The sequence below is a fragment of the Ursus maritimus genome, unplaced genomic scaffold, assembly GCF_017311325.1.
Source record: "Ursus maritimus isolate PB19 unplaced genomic scaffold, ASM1731132v1 scaffold_27, whole genome shotgun sequence".
Taxonomy (NCBI): Eukaryota; Metazoa; Chordata; class Mammalia; order Carnivora; family Ursidae; genus Ursus; species Ursus maritimus.
The window spans coordinates 39,551,876-39,577,271 of NW_024425230.1; the positions used below are offsets into that span (position 1 = coordinate 39,551,876).

The following is a 25,396-nucleotide window of genomic DNA, read 5'->3' on the forward strand; positions in this document are numbered from 1 at the left end:
CCGAGCGCAGCTCCCCCACCGTGCGGGGCATGCGCGCTGGAGCGGCTTCCTCTCTGCCTGCGGTTCCAGGAGAAACGCCTCCTCCAGACCGGCTGTGGAGGACGTGGGGCCGCCCCAGGGCCCGCCGCGGGAGGAGAAGGTGAGGAGAAGCCGGCTGAGCGGGGACTGCCGAGGGGTCCGTGCTCACAGGACCCCGCGGAGGAAGGGCGCGCTGTGTAGGGTTTCTGTGGCTTTGTGTGCGGTGACGTGGGTTCCCTGGCGGGGCTGTGGGGTCTCCCCTTTCTGGGCTCGGATCCGCTGGGCTGTCCGCGGGTCTGTGTTTACGCGCACACGGATCCGGTCCCGGGGCTCCGCAGGCAGTCTGCAGTCAGGGAGCCTCCGGCCGCCCGCTGCTCGTGCTCCCCGGCCTCGGCCCTGCAGGGTCCTCCCCGCGTCCACACCCGGGTGGGGCTGTCGGTTCAGTGTCTGGAAGTTCGGTAGCGACGGCGCGCGCTCTGCAGACGGCTGTGGGCAGAGCAGATATTTTCACGGTTCTTCCCGTCTCCGAGTGTCTCCCTCGACGTCTGTCGTCAGTGTCTCACGGGTGTCAGAGCAGGGCTGTCCCCTGTTCAGTATTTCATGGAGGAGGAGGAGGAAGTTGAGAGGGTTGTTTTGAAGGAAAGGCCCCTGGAAAGAAGCGGGGTTCGGAGTGATGGAGGGTTCTCCCCCACTGAGCTGCAGGGGTGGTGATTTCTTGGAGGAGGTGAAACCCGCATCTTCCCCCTTTTTTTAGTTTCTTCTTAGTTAGGTAGTCAGGACCAGGTCCCCAACAAGAAAGTACAGAGTCAGGACAATGAAAATAAAATAGCACTGACATCCTGTTCTGCAGCTTGGATGGGACCACACTGACATTCTGCTTTGTAGCCTTTTCAGAAATGACTTCTGCAAAATGTCCTAAAATAAGACAACCACAAAAGCATTTGTCAGTGTCATGGGCAAGCGGCAGTTAAGACGTAAGCCCCCAGATGTCAGAAAAAAAAATTGGGGCAGTTGTGAGGACAAAATCTTAAGTGTTTTGTCAAACCTCTGGGTCGTTCACAGATGAGACTAAGGTAGCTGGGGACTAAGGTAGGCAGTTATTTGTCCACTGTCCACAATAGGAAATGATAAAAGAGACAGATGAGGTCTCCTCTGGCATTGTCCTTGATCCTCATCCTCCCCAAGGATGATGGCCATCTCTGGACAGGTCAGTGGCAGGGACTCACTCACAGTGTGGGGCATCTGTTCCCCAGAGACGTCAGCCAGGGAAACACTTTTGGCTCTCTGGACCAGCCCAGCCACAGCAAGAGTATCACAGCCCCCTCTCGTGGGCTCATAAGGGTCTCACTGTCTCCAGGCGGGTCCTTGTATTTGGGAAGCCACCGTGAGTGTTTGCAATTGCCTTCATCTCCCACCTCCTTGAGGCAAAGTGCGGATCTCTGGTATCACGTGAAGGCATGTGAAGTCATCGTGTGAGAAAGTGTCCTTTGGCTTCAGAAAACTGTGGGTGGGGCTGCTGGATGGCTCGGCCAGTTAAGTGTCTTCCTTTGGCTCACATCATGATCCCAGGGTTCTGGAATCGAGCTTCACATCAGGCTCCTTGCTCAGCATGGAAAGGAGGCAAGGAAATAGTCTAGAACCCACAGAGAAGGTGACTAAAGGGGAGTGAAATGGAACTCAGTCTGTGTGTTGCTTTAGGAATTGAATTGAAAGTTAGTTTAAAAGCTGTATTGCATGGTGCACTGGGTGTTATACACAACTAATGAATCATCGAGCCTTACATCGGAAACCGGGGATGTACTGTATGGTGACTAACATAATATAATAAAAAATCATTATAAAAAAAAAGCTGTATTGGTTTTTATAGATGGTCCATTGTCTAAAGGAACAGACAGTGGAAGTTCACCAAATACAAGAACGAAATTTAATTGTTCATGACAGATGCCACCAAGTCATTCCCAGACTTTTCATTCTGCTGTGGTACATTCATTATACCTGTGCAGGCCCACATGGAAGTAATTAATGCAGATATAATGGTCATAAAATATGCCCCTCAGTAGTAGAATAATAGAGGATGCATATGTGTAAAATTATTAGACGACAACTTCCATGCTTTCTCTTTGGTTCCTTATTATCTATGAAATTAGACAATTTTTGTTCTCTAGGCTTAAACTTAATGTCAGTATTTAGAGTTTTTCAATGCAGATTTTCTCCCGTATGAGTTACCAAAATAACTAAACTATGTATGAACTTTTAAAAATGCTATGTTAAAAATTACAACAGGAAAGTTCCATTTTGTGAATATTGTGTCAGCGCGTCTCTATTTTGACATTAGTGTTAATTAGAAACGATGACACTTCATGCGAGTACAAATATCAGTTAGAAAAAGAAAAGGTAGGAAGAGTCCTGAATGTTTAAGTAATTGATGAATTAGACCAACGACAGGTTGTGGTTGTGCACCCCACACCTGGCGTCCCAGCCCTCACTTCCAGGGCCGGCGCGTCTCTGTCCTTCGTGTTTCTAACAGTGCCAGCCGCCCCCGCGCGCTCCGGAGCTCCCGGTCTCAGTCTGGTTCCAGTGAGCGCACCGGAGCTCCCTTTCAGACTGGTCGCAGGCGCGTTCCCAGGCTCACCGTCTCAGTCTGCTCTCTTGCGGTGCCATCCCCGCCCGCTCCCGGTGCAGGTGGCTACCGCTTCCCGGCGCTGAGCGTGGCGGCTCCCTCCCCCTTCCCCCTTCCGTTTATCTTCCCATATCTGTGCGCGGTTTCACGGCTCCCCGCTTCGTACCTCAATACTCAGCGCTGGAGATGTTCATTTGTAGAGATCCAGATGTATCTTCCTGCGTCTCAGGCTGATTCCGTAGATGTTCAGGCTGGTCTGGTACCTATCCAGCTCGACTCAGGGGACCGGCTGAAAAAGGGGTCCCCTACTCCTCCGGCATCTTAACTCCTCTCCTCTAGTGGCTTCCTTCTAAAAAGGAGAACACAATACAAGTCATGTCATTTCCAAGATTGGGTTATAAAAATGGCAGTCGTACACCCTCTGTTGATCTCTCACTTGCATACTCCGATGAACCCAGGTGCCGGAGTCGAGTTATCCTCTGAAGAGGCCCAAGTAGTAAGGAACTGAGGGGAGCCTCAGGCCATCAATCAATGAGTCCTAGCAGGTCCGTGACCCGGGGAGCAGATCCTGCCCCAGCTGAACCTTGGGGTGATGCCTGCCTTGGACAACATCATGGCTGCCGCCTGTCAGAGGACCAAGCTCAGCTGAACCGGATCCCTCAGAGGATCTGTGAGCTAGTAACTGTAAGTTATTTTAAACTACTGCATTTCACCGTAGTTTATTACACAGAAAGAGATGACCAATGCAAATTAGAGTAAAGATTTTAAAAGTGAGATAAGATGGTGGAGGGAAATGGGAAAGACAAAGACACTTAGGATGGCTGAATTGAAGGAGGGCAGATTAGACTCATGACCAGAGGCATCTTTTTTCTCAGTCAAGATTTTAAGAGTCAGGTGAAGTAAATGAGTACAACAAAACGAAGAGCTTTATAACAGTTCAGTCAGAACAACTCCCAAGATGCAGCTAAGCATAGTGGGAAGTCTTTTTGATCTATCCTTAAATATTGTGCATCAACACAATATGTATGAACACGATCAATTCCAACGGCGATTATACTCAAATGATTCATCAAACTAGAAACACGCAGATACATACACATATGTTATCTTGGTGACTCCCTAGGTAGGTGAACTGTGGAAAATTAGTTTACCCCACCCTAACTCTGATTCTGTGTGTCTAAAAAGGAAGACTGTACTACCCATCGCCTAGGATTGTGAAAACAAGAAAATGGATGGAAACCACCCAGTGCAGTATCTGCCCCATGGAAACTGGCTCCTATCTGTATGGTCTAATTTCCCTCTTACCCCATATAGAGAGAGTCTAAGAGTCTCATTCACTGATTATGGCACTCAGTGTTTAACTTGAATAATGAATGTCCAAGTGTTCACAGGAGTTTTGAGAAAGGCTATGGGGAGGTTGGTGGGTCTGAGCATTAAGGCTTTACCATTTCTATTTTGCCGAGACGGATTTTCTTATTTGCTTCCAAGTGTGGAATTTAGAGTTCACATTTCAGAAAAGAAATCCATTTTAACACCCACTCTTCCACACATATATAGATCTAAGTCTGTGACATGCTATCTTACCTGAGCTGTGAATTTCCTGTTTGCGGCTGCATGAACAGAATTGCTACTTGCAGGGGTGCCTGGGTAGCGCAGTCGTTAAAGCGTCTGCCTTCGTCTCAGGGCGTGATCCTGGCGATCCGGGATCGAGTCCCACATCAGGCTCCTCCGCTGGGAGCCTGCTTCTTCCTCTCCCACTCCCCCTGCTGTGTTCCCTCTCTCGCTGGCTGTCTCTCTGTCACATAAATAAATAAAATCTTTAAAAAAAAAAAAAAAATTGCTACTTGCAAATAACCACAGAGCCTCTTTCTTTCTCTCCTTCTTTCCTTCTTTTCTTTCTCTCTTTCTTCCTCTCTGTGTCCTCCTCTTCTTCCTCCTCTTACCTTCCCCTTTTATTCCTCCCTTTCTCCTTCTTTCTCCCTTTCTTCTCTGTCTCCTGCCTTCCTTCTCTTGCTCTCTTCCCCCTTTCCCATGTCTGACATAGCAGCTGATAAAATATTGTGTACTTTTTTCCACATGGATTTTTTCCTCATCTGGCATCATATTTTCGCCTAAATTAATCTTTCAGAATAATCACGTTGTGTTTGAAGAAGCCAATGCCAGCAATTCAAATAAGGGAGGACAAAATGACTAGCTAATAAAAAATACTTCTTCCTAAGAAATGGCCATCCTAGAATTACTAATTAGCCAGTACCTAGAATATATAACAGCTGGAAAGCAATGGACACCAACACTGTAATTTAAGTAGAAAGGGAATTTATTAGAAGGATGAGAAGGCACCCAAACTGAAGGGAGAACTGGAAACCAAACTCAAAAGGAAAGAACTTTACACCTAGAGGGGCAGGGTCTCCATAGCAAGGACCCCCAGGCAGTCTTCTTCAGGCACCACTGCTGGAATGAATAAATAAATGAACACAGTTTTAGTGTTTGTTTTACTTCCCATTTGTGACATTCAAATTTCAAATTTCATAAATTTCACAGTCCTGAGAGGGAGTTTGATTAGGGGAGCATAGGTCAGCTGGGCAAACCTCTGTTGTTATCAATGATGCAAACAAAAAAAAAATCATTGTGATAGAGACTCCTGGTACTTTGCAAGCTTCTGAGAAGTTGGGCTGAGCGTTCTATCTTAATTGACTTGCCTTCTAAGGCCTCACATGCTTTGGAAGACATAATTTCTCAAGAAAACCTCAGCGCACTAGTGGGAAGTAGAAATGGATGCTGGCTAGCTTAAAATGACAAATATCAACTCCATGTAATTTTTATACATTGATTTGACAGAAAGAAACCCACTTGAGCTGTATGTGAGATCCAGGCTCTGAAATTCTGGGCTGTCATCCTCAGGTCAGGGGAGAAGAAGTATTTCATCATCTCTCAGAACACAGCCTCTAGAGTCAGACTGAATGGACTCAAACCCCAGCTCTGTAGCTTCCTAATGAGAACACTGTGACGAATTACCTGTCCTTGCTGTACCTCCATTTCCTTATCTGAAAAAGGAAATAGAAAGCATACCTGCCTCCAGGGAGTGCCGTGACGATTCCTTGTGTCGTTACACGCACATCGGTTAGATACCCTCGGTCACGTTCGTTGTAAAGGGACAGCGTGTAGGTTAAACATGTGGAGTCATGAGACCCAGGAGGAAGCTGCACGCATCTGGCTGGTGGTCATCCACTGGGTCGTAATTCGGTGAGCCAAGCACGCGAGTAATCAAACTGCAGATGGAGGCGGTTAACAAAGGTCAAGTGCCATCGATCACGGAAGCCAGAGCGGCAGCTGTGAGAATGACACGGAGCAGGAGGTGAGAGTCAGGATGCTGAAGGCGAACCACTGGACCCCGAGGCCACGGCAGCTAGGGAGCGAGCGGTTTACAGAAGCACTGGAGAAGGCCACGCAGGTACAGCAGGTGCGTGGAGCCAGCATCAAGGAGACTTCTTCTGAGTAGGTCTCCTCTCTCTGTCAAAAGCTTCTCATAATTGCACTATCTTTATGAGCATTACTTTAAATTCACTATCAGACATATGACTTACCTCCATTTTGTTTAGGTCTCTTACTGTGGTTTTGCTCCGCTGCACTATCAATGCTAACTAAACCTAGGCTTTAGGGGAGAGCTAGTGGGCTGAGCCACCTGCAGAAAAGGGCACGTCTAGAAATAGGGATTGTGAGGATTAGAATAGAGGCAACAAATGACACATCAGCATTGTGGTATCCATGCCGGCCGATTAAATAATAAGGATACGAGTAATGAATAGTAGTAGTAATAACAATGATAGATAACATTCACTTAGCACTTGCTATGTGACTAGCACTCTACAAAGTGCTTTGTATCCATTATATCATGTAATTCTCCCAATAAATCTTTGAGATAACTGCTACAAAGTATAAGCCTGATGGGCACAGAATTTGTCTTCACCGCTCTGTCCACAATCCTTCGAAGAGAACCTGGTACTTCAGAGGTATTTCCGAAGTGTTGTGTGGTCCCCAGTTAGAGAACGACATGTCCATTGTCCAAATAACCTGCTCAGGTCACATAATGTCAGATTGTCGAGCCGGGATTCAAAGTCAGGGAGCTTGGTTCCAGAGCCCACGATCAAACTGTACAGTTTTACCCAACACTACCCCATCTCCCACAGCCAGTTTCTACTGACTACCTCCTCCTCGCTGTACTTCCTTCCATCGATCAGAGTGAAATAGAGTGTTAGGAAAAGGAAAAAAGAAATTGTCAATGATAAGCTTATTATAAAATAGGATAATGAAGACATAGTACTTGCAGCCCCAAATCAAAGGTTTTGGTATTATGCAAACATGGGTACTTGAACCAACTATATGCACGGCATTGAACTAACTGGATGATAAAAATATGATCAAGACAGGTGTCTAAACTTGAAGGATCCACATTCTAGTGAGAAAGATGGGGGTATACACAAACAAATAACCTAGTGAATGCAGACATGGAGGGGTTTTTTGTTTTGTTGTTGTTTTTTAAAGCCCAGCAGTTTCCAGCAGTAGTGAAATGCATTGTGTCTGGGGAGAGCAGGCATGCGCAGGAGTAATGAGAGGGAGAAAAGAAAGGTAGTTTATAAGACACAAGAACTTGGAAGGGTCTTTTACATGAAGGACATTATACTTCATTTGTTAAAAGTAGGAAGACAGCAGGATTAATGTGTTAAGTAATAACACACCACTGGCTTGATCAGACTGCAGGAAGACGGGCAAGAGGACACCAAGCAATAATGTAGGGCCGATATGATTAGGGTCTGAAATGAGATGGTGGCGGTGGGTCCAATGCAGAATCACAGGATTTAGTGGCTGATTGAATTTCATCATGAAGGACAGCGAAAATCAAACATGACTCTCAAGTTTCTCACTGAAGTAAGCAGGGGGGATGATAACACTACCAATCCCAGGAACAGAAATAAATAGGAAAAGTAGATTTGTCTAAGGGAGGGAGAAAAACCTATTATGGATATATACACCATCTGAAGGATTTGTAAAAAGTGAAGAAGGAACTCAAGCACATAAAATGTTACAAAATTCCATACCTGCGTTGCATAGTCTCACATGTGGGAATTAATTCTGTTACTTCAGCTCTTGTTTGTTTGTTTTGTGTTGTTTTTTAGTTGCTGTCTTCTAAAACGTAGCTCCAGGGCTGTAATTGAAAGTAATAGAGTTTACTTGGACGTGCTTTAATATAAAATCTTTCTTCCTCTGGCTGCTGTTTCTATGTTCCGGAACTAATTGGAGCCCTGTTCATAATCTACCAGACACAGTTTGTGTTTATAGTACTTAATTTTGAAGGGAGCGGCCAAGATGGTCGCATTTTGAAAAGTCTCTGAGAAGAAAATTTTTGCATTTGGAACATCACTAGCCAAGTCTTTTCCATAAACTTTTAACTTGAAAGAGAATAGCCCTAGAAGAGAGGAAAACTTACCTAAATGCAGGATCAATGAGGAAAAGAGCAAGAAGTCTAGATGTTCTGAGGACCTGTCAGTCACGTGGGTCATTGATTTGTTAGAATGAAGAGGATTTGTTAGAATGTTGAAAACTACTGGTAGTCAACGGACTCTTCACACCTCATTAGTTAACTGGCCTCATTAGGACTATTTAAACTTTAGGAAGTCTCCTAGTTGACTTAATTGCTTAGCCAACAAGAGATTTTTTTTTTCTTTCAGCTTTTTTGAGGTATAATTGGTATACAAAAAATTGCATATAATTAAAATATACAACTTAGTGAGTTTGGACAAATGTATACACATGTTACTGTACCACAATAAACATATCCATCACTTCCCAGAGTTTCCTCTGTCCCTTTGTTTGCTCATTTGTGGTAAGAACACCCATAAGATCTACCCTCTTAATAAAATTTTAAGTACACATACCTTTCTGTTAACTGTTAATCATCCAGCAGATCTTTGGAATGTCTGTTCTCTAACCGTAACTTACACTATCGAACAACTCCCCCTGCCACTTCCTCCTCATCCTCTGGTGACCATCTTTCCGTCGTCTACTTCTGTACTTCTGTTTATTTTATATTCTTTAAAGTTTAAGAATCTCTAGACCCCGCATAGATACTCTAAATTTGACAGAGTAAGTTGAGAGTATTTCCTTTCAAAAAGCATAAGGACTGATAAAATACTACACACGCACACACACACGAGAAACAGAACTCGCAGGTTGCAAAGATGACATGCATGAATGAATCAATTTATGATTAATTGCTTTTTAATGATTCATTGCTTTTTTTCTCTATATATCTGAGAAGTGAGTAAATGTTGATTTTTATGTTTAAAGGTGTATTTTTGTTTGCGATGTAGAGAGTACAGGCCTTGATAAACCTACCACAAAATTCTGGCTATTGTTTTTCTGACTGATACTTAGAGCCTTTAATTTTGTTTTTGTTATTGTTTTTTATGACTACTGAGGAGACCTATTACAGACTTTTATATTCTTGAAAGATATAATTAAAAGAGAGAGATCTGGCAAAAGTTGTATACGTTAAATTGTTTGATTTCTTTATAATAGAGTTATTTCCAATTTGAGCAGTCTGCAAACTATCATTTTTATGTCAATAAAATAATTAAATATGGAAGGAATAACAACACAGCCAGGAGGTATTAAATAAACTACCAGGTTTTCCTATTTCATCCAAGTATCATCCTAATATTTAATGAAGAGAAAGCCAATTTACAAATTTTAAAAGCAGCATTAAATCTAAATAGCTAGTCTAGGGGACTACAAAGTGTATATCATGACCTGTCAGTGGATATTAAAACCTGAAAGCCTGATTGTCTGTGATGGTGACTACCATTTGCTCCTTTTTCATGTGCCCCTTTTCTTGGTTTTCTGGTATCCTCACCTAAATTGGATGCACATATGATCATGCTATGTATTTGTCTTGTTGGTAATGATTTTTTTTTTTTTAGGAGAGAGAGAGAGTGCAAGCCTGAGTGGAGGGTGAGGCAGAGAGAGAATCTTAAGCAGGCTCCATACCCAGCATGGAGCCTGATGCAGCTCGATCTCTCGACCCTGAGATCATGACCAGAGCTGAAATCCGGAGTTGGATGTTTAACCAACTAAGCCACCCAGGTGCCCCATTTTTGGTCATGATTTTAGTGTTTTGGCAGCACTGTCTCAAAAAAAAAAATCAGTTGGTCTTTAATTTAGTTAAATTTCTTTTTATAGCTGATCAGTTGGGGCCAATTAGTTAAGAAAGGTGATGGTTGTCACAAAGGAGAGTAAGGATGAAGGGTGATATTAATAAGTTAGTTTTTCTCTGCCTCTTTGAATCCTTTGAATGCTTGGTTAATCAGTCCCCTGATTTTTTTCTTTTGCACATAAAAAGAGAGACTAGGATTTCTGGATATGAAATTATAGTCTTCTAATGGGTATATCAAAATCTCTCCTCTCCCAAACTCTGTTCCCATTTCAAATTTGGTTGATTAGTACTTTCTTAATGTGTTTTATAAGGGTTTTAGCATAATCTTCATCATTATTACTATCATTCATGAACACTAAAGACCCTCAATTGGAAAAGCTGGTTAGAAAAATGAATGCAGAGAGTCAGAGGTCTGTCTCTGAAAGGATAATGATTCACAAAGCAACTATTTTAGTTTGGCAAATGTTACATGTACCAAACAAAAGTTGATTATTTTTGTCTGATTCCTGACTGAAATTCACCACAGCCATTCCTAAATTTAGATTGAGTTCCTGAATTGTCATTTGAACATGTAAACTAATAATAACAGACTGTTAAATTTTATGGCTTGGTACTTAGAGGGCAATACAGAATAACTACGATTTGGATACCTGCTGAAGAATACCGTCTTAAAAATAGAAAAGTTCATCAGAAAGAAAAATCTTAATGAATGATTGCCTAAAGAACTTGCAATCTCTGTTTCTTTGGATAGTCTAAAATCGGATCCTCTATTAATCTAAAGCAGCAGGAGTTACATACTTGACGTTTACCCATTGACCACTCTGTGGAACTGCAGTTACTGAGCTAGGTTTGAATTCACTCCTTTGACTTGTGTCGAGGTCCTCCTGAATGAGGATTTATATTATGAAGCACCTCTCTAAAACTTGTTCCTGAATTTACTGTCAGAATATTGTTAAGGACACATTTTGTTACAAGAACCCTCCTTGTGAGGATTTTCAGAGTAAGTTAATTTTTATTAGTAGTGTTAGGAATTGCTGAGCTTTTCCTGAATAATTGATTCATAGATTCTATGAATGCTGTAACTCAGCAAATCCCAAACTAAGGTAAGACTCACTGAGGAAAACTTTCAAAATACTGAATCTTGGGTGTTTCCCCAGATGGACAGACTCAGAATATGGAGGTATAGGTCCGGGAATTTGTGTTTTTCACAAAATGTCCCAGGTGGTTGTCAATGAACAGACTCTGAAACTCACTGGAGTAAACTGATCAACTTGCCCATTTTTCACTGCCAGCTAGAAAAATTAAGAGGCAATATTGTAGTCTACTTTATGAGTCCATATGATTTCATGTTCAGTATGTCTTTTTAAAGAAACCTATTTAAAAATGTATCCTACCTTGATTTCTCTTAGTTTTAGCATTAATTTCTACTTTCTACTCCAGCTCATGTTTGACAGATCATTGCTTACCAGCTTTTAATTTTTTCTTTTTAATGAGGTAAAAGTGTATCCCATAATACACACAGATTTTAAGTGTCTTATTTAAGAAATATTGATAAATTACACATTGTTTGTAACCCAAATAAAGAAGATAGAATAACTCCCAAAAGTTGCCTAATGTCCCTTTTTAGTCATTTCTCCCCTATCTTCCCTCTAATTATAACAATGAATTATCTAAGTCACTGCAATTGATTTAACCTGTTCTGGAACTTCTAATACTTGGAATAATAGAGTATGTACTCTATTGTATTTTGTTTGCTTTCACTAAAAAAATACTAAGATTCATCCATGTTGCTTTGTTTATCAGTGGTTTGTTCCGTTTTATAGTCAAATAGTAATCCATTTTATAGAACACACCAAAATGTATTTATTCATTTATCTGTTGATGGACATTTGAGTTTTTTTCCAATTTGGGCAGTTATGAGTAAGCATTCTTGCACAAGTCTTTGGTGGACATGGGTTTTGATTTATCTTGGGGAAAATCCCAGGCATGGAATTGTTGGGTCGCAGAGTTATGTGTTTCACATTGTGGAAGCTGCTTTTCCAAAGTGGTAGTATTATCTTACACTCTCATGAGCAAAGTATGAAAATTCCATCTGCTTAATAGCCCGCCAACACTTGAAATTTGTGTCTTTCTTATTTATTTGTTTTTTTTTAGTGGACTCCACACCCAGCGTGGAACCCTACATGGGGCTTGACCTTATGACCCTGAGATCAAACCTGAACTGAGATCAAGAGTCAGACACTTAACCAACTGGGCAACCGAGGTGCCCCAAAATTTGTAAGTCCTCTGAAAATTATGATATGTAACAGCATCTCATGGCTTAAGTTTTCATTTTTCTCATATTTAAGGATGTTGAGAATATTTTCATACGCTTGGTCATTTGTATATATTTCTCAATAAAGTGTCTTTTTTCAAATTTTTGTTTATTTTTATTACATTATTTGATTTTATATTATTGAATTACAGGAGTGTTTTTCCTGTAGTATATTCTGAATACAAGTCTTTTTTTCAGATATGTGTTGATTTTTCATTTTTCAATAATGTCATTTGAAGGGCAAAGTTAATTTTAATAAAGCCCATTTATCATTTTTTTCCTTTTATTCTTAGCTTTTTTGGGTCCTGTAAAAGAAATCTTTGTCTCCTCTCTCTTTACAAAGATATTCCCCTATATTTTATTCCAAAAGTTTTATGCTATTAATTTTTACATTTAGGTCTGTGATCCATCTTGAATTAATTTTTGCATAGGTGTGAGATAAGAGTTCATTTTCATTTTGATCTGTACAAATATCCAGTTGTTCCAGCACCACTGTTGAAAAGACGATTTCTTGCTCATTGACTTACCTTGGTGCTTTTGTTGAACAACAATTGAACATAAATATATTTGGGTCTAGTTGTGGTCTACCTATTTTTTATTTCATAGATCTCTGTATCCGTATGACATTTATATAACATTTTGGTAACTGTAGCTGTGAGTGAGGATGAAAATCAGAATAAGTAAAATCAGGCAGTAGGAGTGTAATGATCTTTTCACAATTATTTTTGCTACGTCCTTGGCATTTCCATATAAATTTTAGGATTAGATAGTCAAATCCTCCATGTAAATGGCTGGGATATTGATTAATATTTTGTCGACTCTAAAGGCAAACTGGGGAGAACTGACACCCTAGTAACACTGACTCTTTATATCCATGAACACGACGTATCTCTCCATTTGTTCATGTCAGATGTTCTTCTTCATCTGTTGAGTTGATCATACGACATTTCCTCTTTAATTTGTTAGTATGATAAAAAAGTATTATTCATTTTTAAATGTTGAACCAAACATTTTTTCTCTTTTATTGAAATAATTGCTGCGTCACATTATTTTAGTTTTAGGTGCACAAACATAATGATTCAATATTTGTGTATATTGCAAAATGATGACCACAATAAACTTGCATTCTCTTTTCTTTTATTTGTCAGAGAGAGAGAGAAAGCACAAGTAGGGGGAGTGGCAGGCAGAGTGAGAAGCAGGCTCCCTGTTGAGCAAGGAGCCCTGTGCGGGATTTGAACCCAGGACCCCAGGATCATGACCTGAGCCCAAGGCAGACGCTTAACCGACTGAGCCACTCAGGCGTCCATAAACTTGCATTCTTGAGGCAAACCCACTTTCTGATGACATATTGTCATTTGGTATATTCTGGACTTGTTCTGTTAATGTTCCGTTGAAGATTTTCAGCATGTTCATGAGTAATATTTGTTTATAATTTTCCTTTCTTTCTCATGTTCTTACTGTGTTTTGCTATGAGGTTTATACTCTATTTCGTTTTATTCCCAGGTACCTGTTCAGTACTCAAAGGAGATGAAAAGCTGATCATCTCAGTCTTCTAACTTGGCAGGGTGTCTCAGTTGCTAAGGGTAATGTAAAAAAAATTACCACAAACTTGAACCTGATGGCTTAAAATAACAGAAATTTGTTCTGTCACAGTTTTCCAGGCCAGAAGTCTAAATCAAGTGTCAGCAGGCCTGAGCTCACTCCCAAGACTATAGGGGAGAATCCTTCCTTGAGTCTCCCAGGTTCTGGTAGATCCCATGTTCCTTGACCTCCGACTACATAACTTCCTTCTCTGTCTTTATCTTCCCATGGCTCTTGCTTCTGTGTCTTCTATCTCGTATAAGGAATTTAATTTAGGGTCCACCGAGATAATCAAGTGTGATCTCATCTCAAGAACCTTAATGTAATTACATGTGGACAATAACTTTTTCCAACTATGGTCATAGTCACAGGTTTTGGGGGTTAAGATAGGGACTTTTTGGGAGGACTACCATGGAACTCACCATACAAGGATTCAATATCGTTTGTGTTAAAAAAAAGAAAGAAAGAAAGAAAGAAAGAAAGAAAGAAAGAAAGAAAGAAAGAAAGAAAGAAAGAAAGAAACTCTGTATGCTTGTTGCATTTTAAGCTAAAGGACTAGAGAATTTATGTATTTCTCTTTGCTGGAAGAAATGTTGTTAATACAGGATCTCAGATGGGGATAAAGTCACTTGATGCTTCAGTTCAGGGCCTCTGAGAAGAGAAAGCCAGAGAATTAGAGGAATTAGGTCTATAAGAGACTAATTGGGAAAATGCCTACAAAAGAAAAGGGAAGTCAGAAAAGGTGAGGAGAATCCTGACCCATGTGAAGAAAAGAGTAAGGAAGGGGAATTCCATTAGGCAGGGTCTCAGATTGCAAGTAGTTCCAAGAACGTGTCATTGAGGGAGTCTTTGAGCCAAAATGACCCATCAAAGAAATTCTGCATCTTAGAGGAATGGGTATCTCTTCGTCACTGGCTGAGAGCAGCCCACTGGAAGTGAGATGATAGGGAAAACAAAGTGGTAGAAAATTCAGACAAGAGCAAGGGCCACCAGTCAATATGTTCCCTGTAGCCAGAGATCTGAGTGGAGCATTTTCCGGGCAGCCACGCTCAACATGTGCAAAGCTAAATTTAGCTGGTTTGGGGGCACCAGTGAAGAAAATCATCTTTAAATAATGAATTCTCTCCGTCCACTCCCAGGTGCTCTCCCCATGCTATGATGGTTTTAAGGCATTTTTACTTTGTACACAGAATTTTTTTTTTCCAAGGAAAGAGGATGGGTCTTCACAGGGCTAATTTGGACCATTCGTTTATAATCTAATTTAAACCAATTGTATAATCTACCTGTAAACTATTACAACAGTCTTTTAAAATACAGAATTTGGCCTGTCATTAAGTAAACAGATGTTTAAGCCCTCTTTGATTTTTTTGTTTTGTATTTTCTATACAGATCTGGGCATTTGAAAATTGAGGGTTTAGGATATTAAAACATTTTATTTCCCTTTGTCCTCTTTACAGCCTTTTCCAAACCAAAATCAGGAAGAGGTGTAATTTGTTAGGAAAATCTGTGAACCTATAGAATTTCCTGTAGCTGCTGCCGCCACCCCTCCCTTGAACCACACCTCCACATTCCACCTTCAGCATCCATGCTGGGGGCTCGCGTCCTCCAGAATTCCAGCCACGGCAGTGAAATGACTCAGGATGACCTTGAACCTCAGTGGACCAATGTCTACTTTTTTCTTTAACCACGGTGGCCATCGTGGCAGAGGCAGCTACATGCCATAGGTCTCAGCCCTGGTTTAGAGAGCCCCATTGAAGGACTCCCCTTTCCTCCATGCTATGTAGTTTTATGACAGAATCCCTGTCCTTTCTCTCCAAGATAGAACATATGTTGTGGAGAAGGTGGTTTGAGCTTCAAGTGATTGTCACAAAAACCCTTTTTTTCCCTTCCTCTGCCTGTTCACTGTGAAATGTATTCCGTATCACCCCTCTTTTGATGTCTTACCAGGGGAAGATTGGCTTGGAAATTTGTAATGAAGCCTATAATGTGCATCTGGAGGTTTCCGAAGCTGAACGTGGTAGTTAAGGCTCCTGGGCTTCAGATGGCTGCTCCTGCAGGTGAGAGTCAGCGTTCTCTTTCTAGCTTTCTAATCCAGCGTTGGTAATCTGGATAATGCCACACGCATTATTAATAACCATTTTAATAATGGATTGAAAAATGCAGGTATGTAGGTTTATCTTAACAAACTAGCAGAATTTGAGAAATAGCTATTTATAAACATATTTTTACAGCGTATTTGATATGTGCCATGCACTTTGGAAAACACTTTGTAAAATAAACGAGAGTTCTTGTCCCTGGATGCCCCATAGTCTATCCTGGGGGCAGACCAGTAGTCATAGTTGCAACGTGCGCAGTGTGTACGTGAGTACGGACATATATGATGTGTCATTATGTTGATTCTTTCTGGGAAATCTGTGGAAGTGACATCTGAATAATAACTTGATGATCACTGCGAGTGTTCTAGGAACATCTGAAGAAAAAAATATATGAGTAAATGAATGAAAAATGGAAGGTTATATTCTTTCAAAATTTTTAATAATTCAGTGTGGTGGGGTGCCTGGGTGGCTCAGCTGGTTAAGCATCTGCCTTCAGCTCAGGTCATGATTCCAGGGTCCTGGGATCGAGCGCCACATTGGGTTTCCCGCTCAGCGGGCCCTCTCTCTCTCTCTCTCCCTCTGCCCCTCCCCACTACTCGTTCTCTCTCTCTCAAATAAATAAATAAAATCTTAAAGAAAAAAAGATAATTTAGTGTGGCTAGAATACAACATGCATGTACGTAAAAACTAGATTTGAGATTGGAAAAAGTTGGCTGGCTCTATTTTATGGACAGTGGGTATTCCTGGAGGTTTCAAAACAGAGGCAGGACCTGATGACAGGGAAGAGTCAAAAACACCAAGATTCTAAGAATTTTAAGGACATTTCCTGAGAAAACTATTGAGAAAGAGACAAGATAATACAATAAGCAAGTAGGGCTCTATGAAACCTCATTATTAGAGAAAACCCATCCAAGCCAGTGTTGGTGGGCATTTATAGCTGAGCTTGTTCCTAGGACGTGTCTAAGTGGAGAGAAATGTATTTTGGCTTTTCCAGTGGTGGTTAGTCAGATAGGACCGCAGGGAAGGAGGTATCATACATAAAGTTCCACTACATCTCACTCACACACACTCACACACACAGGGAAGGAGAGAGAAAGAAAGAAATTCATAGCAGGTTCTGAATCTTCAAAATTCTGTTTTCCATTTGAAAAAGATTCATATAGCTCAATGATCTCTCACCCGTAGTAGACTTAGACCCCTTATCATGTACACATTGGTAAGAAGTCACTTCTTGGAATCTTTTTAAAAAGCTCTTTATCTCTCAACAGTGGCTTCCAAGCATTTTCCCAGCATTGCCTCCCCCCCTGCACAGCTGCTCAGTAGCGTTCACTTGATTTCCAAGTCTTTTTTTTTTTTTTTATGTTATGTTAGTCACCATACACTACGTCATTCATTTTTTGTGGATTTTTTTTGTTTTTTAAGATTTTATTTATCTGACAGAGAGAGAGACAGTGAGAGAGGGAACACAAGCAGGGGGAGTGGGAGAGGGAGAAGCAGGCTTCCCGCCGAGCAGGGAGCCCGATGTGGGGCTCGATCCCAGAACCCTGGGATCATGACCCGAGCCAAAGGCAGACACTTAACCAGTGAGCCATCCAGGCGCCCCTGATTTCCAAGTCTTACGAGCTGCCTTCGATTCTTGTTATCGTTAGCGTAAAGCAGATACGCACCCCCTCTCTCCAAGGACCCAGCACACTTGGCCTCAACAAACTGTGATCACAGGTTCTACTTATAACAGGTACACTTTTCTGACAAGTATTTAAAAATAATTTTGCACTTCACTTAAAACTCACAGTCATGCTGACAGAGTTGTTCACCTTGAGGAAGTAAAACATTGCTCTCTCTCCCTCCATCGGCTTATTGATTTAATCTGCACTCATCACATGGGGAGAGCAAGTAGCGAGGTGAGTACCTGTTGGGAGAGTTGTTTCTAGCACAGACAGCAGATTGGATGCTGATCTGGTATCGTGTTAGTGAGGGCAGCTGTTTGTTCCCTGGATTACCAGCCCTCTCCAAGTATTTTATGGGACTCAGATCCCTTTTGTGGATTTTACCTCTGATGCCTTTTCACTCTCGGGAAGCTTACCATGACACACTGCAGGAGAGAGAAAACAAACATTCGAACAGGACACAGAAATGTTCTAATTTACAGTTGTGGTGAGGTGGGTGCAGGGGTGGGGAACCATCCAGATAGGGCACATGTGGAGAAGCTTGGAGAAGCTTGGAGAAGTTTTAAAGTGCTTCGGAGTGTAGTTGGACTGTCTAGACCATGTGTACAGGCTAAAGATTAGTGTGGCAGGTATGGGAATTGTAATAGTATGGACGTAATGTATGTTAAGAAAAAAATCCAAAATGATAGAAAGAATGGTATTTGGCTTTCTTGCCTTTTAATCTTCATTTCAGAAAAGGAGACTGATAACGTAATATTTGTCACCCTTAGGACTTTATTTTATGACACCTGATTAGTGAAAATATGTACAACTTTCACCTATTTACACACTTTTTTTTTCTCAATGTTGTAGAAACTTGAAAATATTTCTTTTTTTTTTTTATAATGATTTTTTATTTTATTATGTTAGTCACCATACAGTACATCCCCGGTTTCCGATGTAAGGCTCGATGATTCATTAGTTGCGTATAACACCCAGTGCACCATGCAATACGTGCCCTCCTTACTACCCATCACCAGCCTATCCCATTCCCCCACCCCCTCCCCTCTGAGGCCCTCAGTTTGTTTCTCAGAGTCCATAGTCTCTCATGTTTCATTCCCCCTTCTGATTACCCCCCCTTTCTTTATCCCTTTCTTCCCCTACTGATCATCCTAGTTCTTATGTTCCATAGATGAGAGAAATCATATGATAGTTGTCTTTCTCTGCTTGACTTATTTCACTTAGCATTATCTCCTCCAGTGCCGTCCATGTTGTAGCAAATGTTGAGAACTCGTTCTTTCTGATAGCTGAGTAATATTCCATTGTATCATGACCACAATCTTAATTCAGTCATCTGTTGAAGGGCACTCGGCTCCTTCCACGATTTAGCTATGTGTGGACATGGCTGCTATGAACATTGGGGTGCATATGGTCCCTTCTTCACTACGCTGTATCTTTGGGGTAAACACCCAGTAGTGCAATGGCTGGACGAATAGGGTAACTCACCTTTAACTTTTAAGGGACCTCCACACTGTTTTCCAGAGTGGCTGTACCAACTTGAATTCCCACCAACAATGTAGGAGGGATCCCCTTTCTCCACATCCTCTCCAACAATTGTTGTTCTTGCCTTGTCTATTTTTGCCATTCTAACTGGCGTAAGGTGTATCTCAGTGTGGTTTTGATTTGAATTTCCTTGATGGCTAGATTTTGAACATTTTTTTCAGTGTCTGTTAGCCATTGTATGCCTTCATTGGAAAAGTGTCTGTTCATATCTTCTGCTCATTTTTGATTTGTTTATTTCTTTCTCGTGTATTGAGTTTGAGAAGCTTCTGTAGATCTTGGATACCAGTCCTTTATCTGTAGTGTCATTTGCAAATATCTTCTCCCATTCCGTGGGCTGCCTCTTAGTTTTTCTGACTGTTTCCTTGGCTGTGCAGAAATTTTTAATCTTGATGAAGTCCCATAAATTCATTTTATCTTTTGTTTCTCTTGCCTTTGGGGATGTGTCATGAAAAAGGTTGCTTTGGCCGATGTCGTAGAGGTTGCTGCCTATGTTCTCCTCTAGAATTTTGATGGATTCCTGTCTCACATCAAGGTCTTTCATCCATTTGGATTTTATTTTTGTGTATGGTGTGAGATAGCGGTCAAGTTTCATTCTTTTGCATGTATAAAAAACCATTTATTTTAAAATAATAAACTCATTAAAGTTTAACAAGATATGTTTTTGTAGAAATATATTTTCCAGAACAAGTATTAGTGAGAAGAGTGGCATCCCTTTATATATTTTACAAATCTTTTTAATATGTGGCTTATAGAAGACAAATTCTTTTTTTTTTTAAAGATTTTATTTATTTATTTGACAGAGATAGAGACAGCCAGCGAGAGAGGGAACACAAGCAGGGGGAGTGGGAGAGGAAGAAGCAGGCTCATAGCGGAGGAGCCTGATGTGGGGCTCGATCCCAGGACTCCGGGATCACGCCCTGAGCCGAAGGCAGACGCTTAACTGCTGTGCCACCCAGGCGCCCCAATAGAAGACAAATTCTTGTGTCTGCTTTGGCATTCAGTCTGTTGCAATGTGTTACTTTAAAGTATCTGAAAACAATCTGTTCTCACATAGATGTGTAGTTGGAAAAGAGAAGAACTTCGAGCCTTTTGAAGTGCCTGAGAGCCCCTCACAGTTCTTCCAACCACGCTTGGAGAATCACTGCTTTAGAGAATCTGGATTCAAATCTCACTAAAATTGATTTAGCTATATTTCGTTCTGTATTAACTGAACCAAAACTTACAGATCAGGGGCGCCTGGGTGGCGCAGTCGTTGAGCATCTGCCTTTGGCTCAGGGTGTGATCCCGGCGATCTGGGATCAAGCCCTGCATCAGGCTCCTCCGCTGGGAGCCTGCTTCTTCCTGTCCCACTCCCCCTGCTTGTGTTCCCTCTCTCGCTGGCTGGCTGTCTCTCTCTGTCGAATAAATAAATAAAATCTTTAAAAAAAAAAAAACCTTACAGATCAGGAACTAAAAAATTATTTTGCAAGAGTCCTGATAAAGATATATAAATATACATGTCAATATTAAGTTGAAAAAGTGGACTGTGATTACTTTCCTCATAAACACTTATTTTTAGGAATTTACCATATGCCCTAATTATATGTATATTTTTTATATATCAATACCAAGTTGATGCCAAAAATCAGTTTTACAATCAGTTATGCATGATTTCATAGGAATTCATTTGACAGTTATTCTTTTGAGCGTGTGTATGCACTGGACACTGTCATAGGTTCTGAGGATAGAACAATGAGAAAGCCAGAATACCAGGCTTTATGAAAATTATATTAGTGGAAGAAACATAATAAATTATCAAATAATAATAAAAGTCACCAAATTAAATACCATTTTATACTCATTTGTTTGGGAAATATGAAGAAGTCTTATGATACTCTTAGAGATTATGTGGATTGAAAGAATATTTTAAATATGGCTGGTAGAAGTGTAAACTGGGTGACAGTTGTTTTTGCCTTGCACCGTTGAACCTACGATGTAGTAATTCCACTCTGGGTACATACTCAGGAGAAACCCTTGCAATTTGCGTCAGGAGATATATTCAGAAATCTGCACGATGGTACTGTTAATAGCAGCAGACAACTGGAACCCACCATAGGCAGGAAAAGTGGGGAAAACGGTATATTTACACTCTGAAATAATACACAGTGTAGGGAATAAATAACCACGGATAACCTGTAACAGCATGACTAGATTGTACGTAAGCACAAGAAGTGGGCCACAGGAGATTAAACTCTCCCTCACGACTTTTTATAATACTTAATAGAATTTTATTATAAAAAGTTATTGTTCAAGCATGTGTGTGTGTTTGTGTTTAGGCAAGAAAATGATAAAGACAGAATTTAGGATAATTGCCTCTAAGAAAGGCAAGAGGATGGCTAGAGAAAGAGTAAATTGTGAAAATTTATTTATTTTTTATTTTTTTAAAGATTTTATATATGTATTTAACAAAGAGAGCGAGGCAGAGAGCACAAGCAAGGGGAGTAGCAGAGGGAGAAGGAGAAGCAGATTCCCCACGAAGCAGGGAGCCCGATGCAGGGCTCCATCCCAGGACCCTGGGATCATGACCTGAGATGAAGGCAAACACTTAATGACTGAGCCACCCAGGCGCCCCATGAGAATTTATTTTCAATGTCTTAGATCTAAGGGTTGGGTGTTCAGGAGTGGGTTCAGGAGTGACCAATTTGAATTGGTTAAATAGAGCATTCATTCCTTCTACAAGCCTTTCAACAAGTTAAAGATAAGAGATAATGTCCGAAAAATGATCAAGAAAGAATAAAATCTACAAAAAGCACCATCAAAGTAACCCCAATTAGAATAATTCCTTTTAAAGTCAAGAGCAAGACAAGGAACTTACTATATTGGCTATAATTTAACAATATTATAAAGATTAAGTCAATTCCATCAGCCAAAAAGGAGAAATAAGCTATAGTTTTGAAAAGAAAAGTTTGTCATTATTTGAATCTAGCACTAGTTGTGTCCTATGAAAAATGACTTAAACTACATAATCCATAAAATATTTTATTTTGAAATTCATCTAGAAAAGGAAGTATGAAGCAAAGGTGAGTGAATCTTGCTAATGTTATAATAAAAATATATTGGAATATAGAAATACTTAGAGATTAACGGAACAGAATAGGTAGTATCTCTCTTTTCATATACGTGTATGTGTGTGTGTGTGTGTGTGTGTGTACACTTTAATATTTTTTAAAGGAAGGAGTGGGAAATAATTACCAGGGAGTGGCAATGAAGAACAAAATGAAAGAAAATCCCGCAGTCGTCCTGGATATGAACCAAACAAAACAGTAATAAATAAGACAGCACCAGATGAAAGGGATGCTGGGAGGCAGGGTCTGTACTGACGACTAAGTCCCACAGTGTTTCTCATTAGGGACCTTAGGCACATCGGGTAGGACACACCTTCTTCTGCAGGACTTGAAGTAATGTGGTCATTTAACATCCCTGACCCCTGTCCACTATATGCCGGGGAAGGCCTCTAGTCATTGGAGCAGACAATCCTCCAAACATTCCCATGGGCTGGGAGTCTTTTGGAGCAAGAAGGTACTACTGTGGATCAGGGAAGAGTTTGATCGCTTGGGAATTTTGTTTCTGAGAGATCATCAATTTAGAGAGAATAGCAGCACATTTGAGAAATCGGAGCTGTGTGGGGCTTGAGTCAGATTACAGGTTATACACAGAGAGCCCTAAGGGACCAGAGCTGAGCGGCTGGGGGATGGGAGGCCTGGCTTTTGGATAGTGACTGATACAACCAGGGATATGGGGCTCGACGGGATTTTCTGGATTATTTCTTATAAAGGCATGAATAGTGGCTTCTAATTGCAACTTCCTTGTCAAGCTCTTTTCTCAAGAAACTCTTAGTGGTGGGGCAGATACTATGGGCCTGGGGAACAGTACCAGGAGCATGTGGAGAGAGACCCATGGATCCTCACATTACAGCTAGCAGAGGGACAGCCACACTGACGGAGACATATTCCCAAAAACATATTTTCTCATAAGTGATCAGACTGTTATCATTTCAAAAAATATATTCAGTTTATTTTATGATCCTCATCTACAATCCACGATTTCATATTTGGAGATAGTGTAAATCTGACTTGAGACGTTCATCATATGGCATATTATAATAATTCTTGCCCACCATCTTTACTTTTGTTACCCTGTTTCGGTCTGTTTTATTGTGTCAAACCATTCCGAAAAAATGCTACCAAGTCAGTAGAGCCTGATTAAAACTTGTTAGAAATCAAAACTTCAGCATTTCATATATGGGGTGAATGTTATGGCTAATTCTGTTTCATTTCAGATGCTTCTGAATTTTAATTTAATTGAAATTAAAATAATTTAAATCAAATTGACTGTTAGATTTTAAATTTAATTTAAATTCTTGATTTAGATGCTTTCCAATTTCAATTTAGAATTTTAATTTATCTCAAATATAAACTAATTTGAATTAATTTTAAAATTCAGATTTTTTTCCAGATTCGATTAGAATACACAGCATTCATTTTGTGCTGTGATTTTGGTCCATCAGAGTAGACTAATCAAAATTGTTTCCTTTTATTTTATCTTCTTTCTTTCCTTACTTTCCTCCAGGGGCTTACCAAAGGGTAAAAGAAGAGAGTAGTCTGCCAATGCACAGGCTAGAAGGGTATGTACTGTCACATAAAATCGATAAGAAAACCAACTAAACGTCAGTCTGACTTTCATCATCACAATGCACCAGCAATTCTAAAAAACTGATAAATTCTAAAAGAATGATAAAGCCTTCCTCTCTCATAAAAAGCTTTTTATTGGCCTGTGTTCTCAATAATGGTGGTGGTTGCTATTCAGTTTTAATGACATAAATATAAACTCTAAATTAGCACAATTTTATTACCCATCTTTTAAAAACACTATGTTTATAGGGCAGGTCATTTGGAGAACTCCCAGTTAGATCGATGTGGACTCACCTCCATCTGTTTGTTTGGAGAGGAAGCTTGTAACAGTTTAGGATTATTCAAGTTAACTTTGGTTGTGATTTCTGTTCCCCTCCCCTCAGCTGACATTATATAGTTCTACTTTTACATAGATTCAAAACAAAGAGTGACAGCGGAGCTCCCGTAAAGATGAAGAAATGAACTTGAGTCACTTCAATTTTGTCATTCTGTGTGACCACGTGGAGATATATTTTTTATGTCATTAAAACAGTGAAACAGAACCCAAAATGCAAGGTGTAATATTTCTATTGGGCAAATGCAAATTTTAGTTCAGTAATAAAATATTTTATTGAATTTGAGTAGTATCTTTGAAATGAAAATCTAAGTTTTCAAAAACTATTATTCCTATTCATTATTAAACCATACTGTTATTATCGGTAATGACAACAGACTAATAGGTATAAGTCTTCCCCATCTTATAAGAAATACATTCATGTAATTAAGAAGTATTAACGCAGTACTTTATTTTCCCGTGTCATACTGATATAGTTTGTTTGTTTCTTTATCTTACAGTGGTATGCTTTTATATACACATATACATAAAAGAAAAGCTTTACTGCCTATCTTTTTTTCTAGCCAGTATTAATTTCTTATGATTGTTGCTGAAAGTAATGTTGTCATAGAGGGGGGTGTTTAAAAATGATCCTCTCGCCCTCAGTGTCAAATACAGCAGGAATAGCATTCTGTTCTCCATCTGTTCCTTTAGAGACCCATGGATCCTCACTTCACAGCTGGCAGAGGGACAGCCCCACTGATGGAGACATATTCAAAAATATCTATATTGTATCATAAGTGATCAGGTTTTTATAATTTCAGTAGAAATATATTCAGTTTATATTTTTTATTTTATATTTATGCCACATTTTATTTTATATTTGTATACTTTTCCTCCTTTCTGCAAACCCTGCGTGTGGTAAGGTAAGATTTGTGTGTCCTTTGCTAACCCTCCTGGATCTGGAACCAATCCTGCCACACCCATCAGGTGCTCAGCAAGCGTTCAGTGTGGAATAGTGCCATTTTATCCTGATCTTCTTTATTTTTTAGACAACATATCGGGTTCTTTTGTGATGATAAAAGAACGATTAAATGCCTGTTCTGCTTATTATGCATGGTAATATGATTTGGAATTTGAATTTTTTAAGGAAGAGTAATTACAAGAAAAATCTATGAAATTTTACCTGAAGAATGAAATAGAATTGACTGAGTAAAAGAAAATTATGGGCAGAAAGTGTCAGGAAAAAATAAACGAGTCCACGGTTTCACTCATATGCTTCATGTCCAAGTTCTTAAAAGGCTACAACAAATTCCCAACCTAAGACGATTAATACACACAATAAACTGTTGTTTGATTCCTAGA

The 25,396-nt window shown here is 40.2% G+C and overlaps 1 long non-coding RNA gene across 5 annotated transcripts; it reads left to right on the top strand.

Moving 5' to 3' along the window:
* On the top strand, window positions 1-25,396 carry LOC103679109. 5 transcript variants are annotated; one of them, XR_005838167.1, is made up of 8 exons: window positions 27-139; window positions 3,097-3,322; window positions 5,477-6,098; window positions 12,003-12,125; window positions 13,666-13,745; window positions 15,691-15,800; window positions 23,657-23,711; window positions 24,746-25,396. It is a non-coding gene; the product is annotated as an uncharacterized LOC103679109 (long non-coding RNA). The 5 variants fall into 5 exon arrangements; XR_005838168.1 differs by lacking the exon at window positions 5,477-6,098 and having other exon boundaries at window positions 30-139; XR_005838166.1 differs by lacking the exons at window positions 3,097-3,322; window positions 5,477-6,098 and having other exon boundaries at window positions 1-139.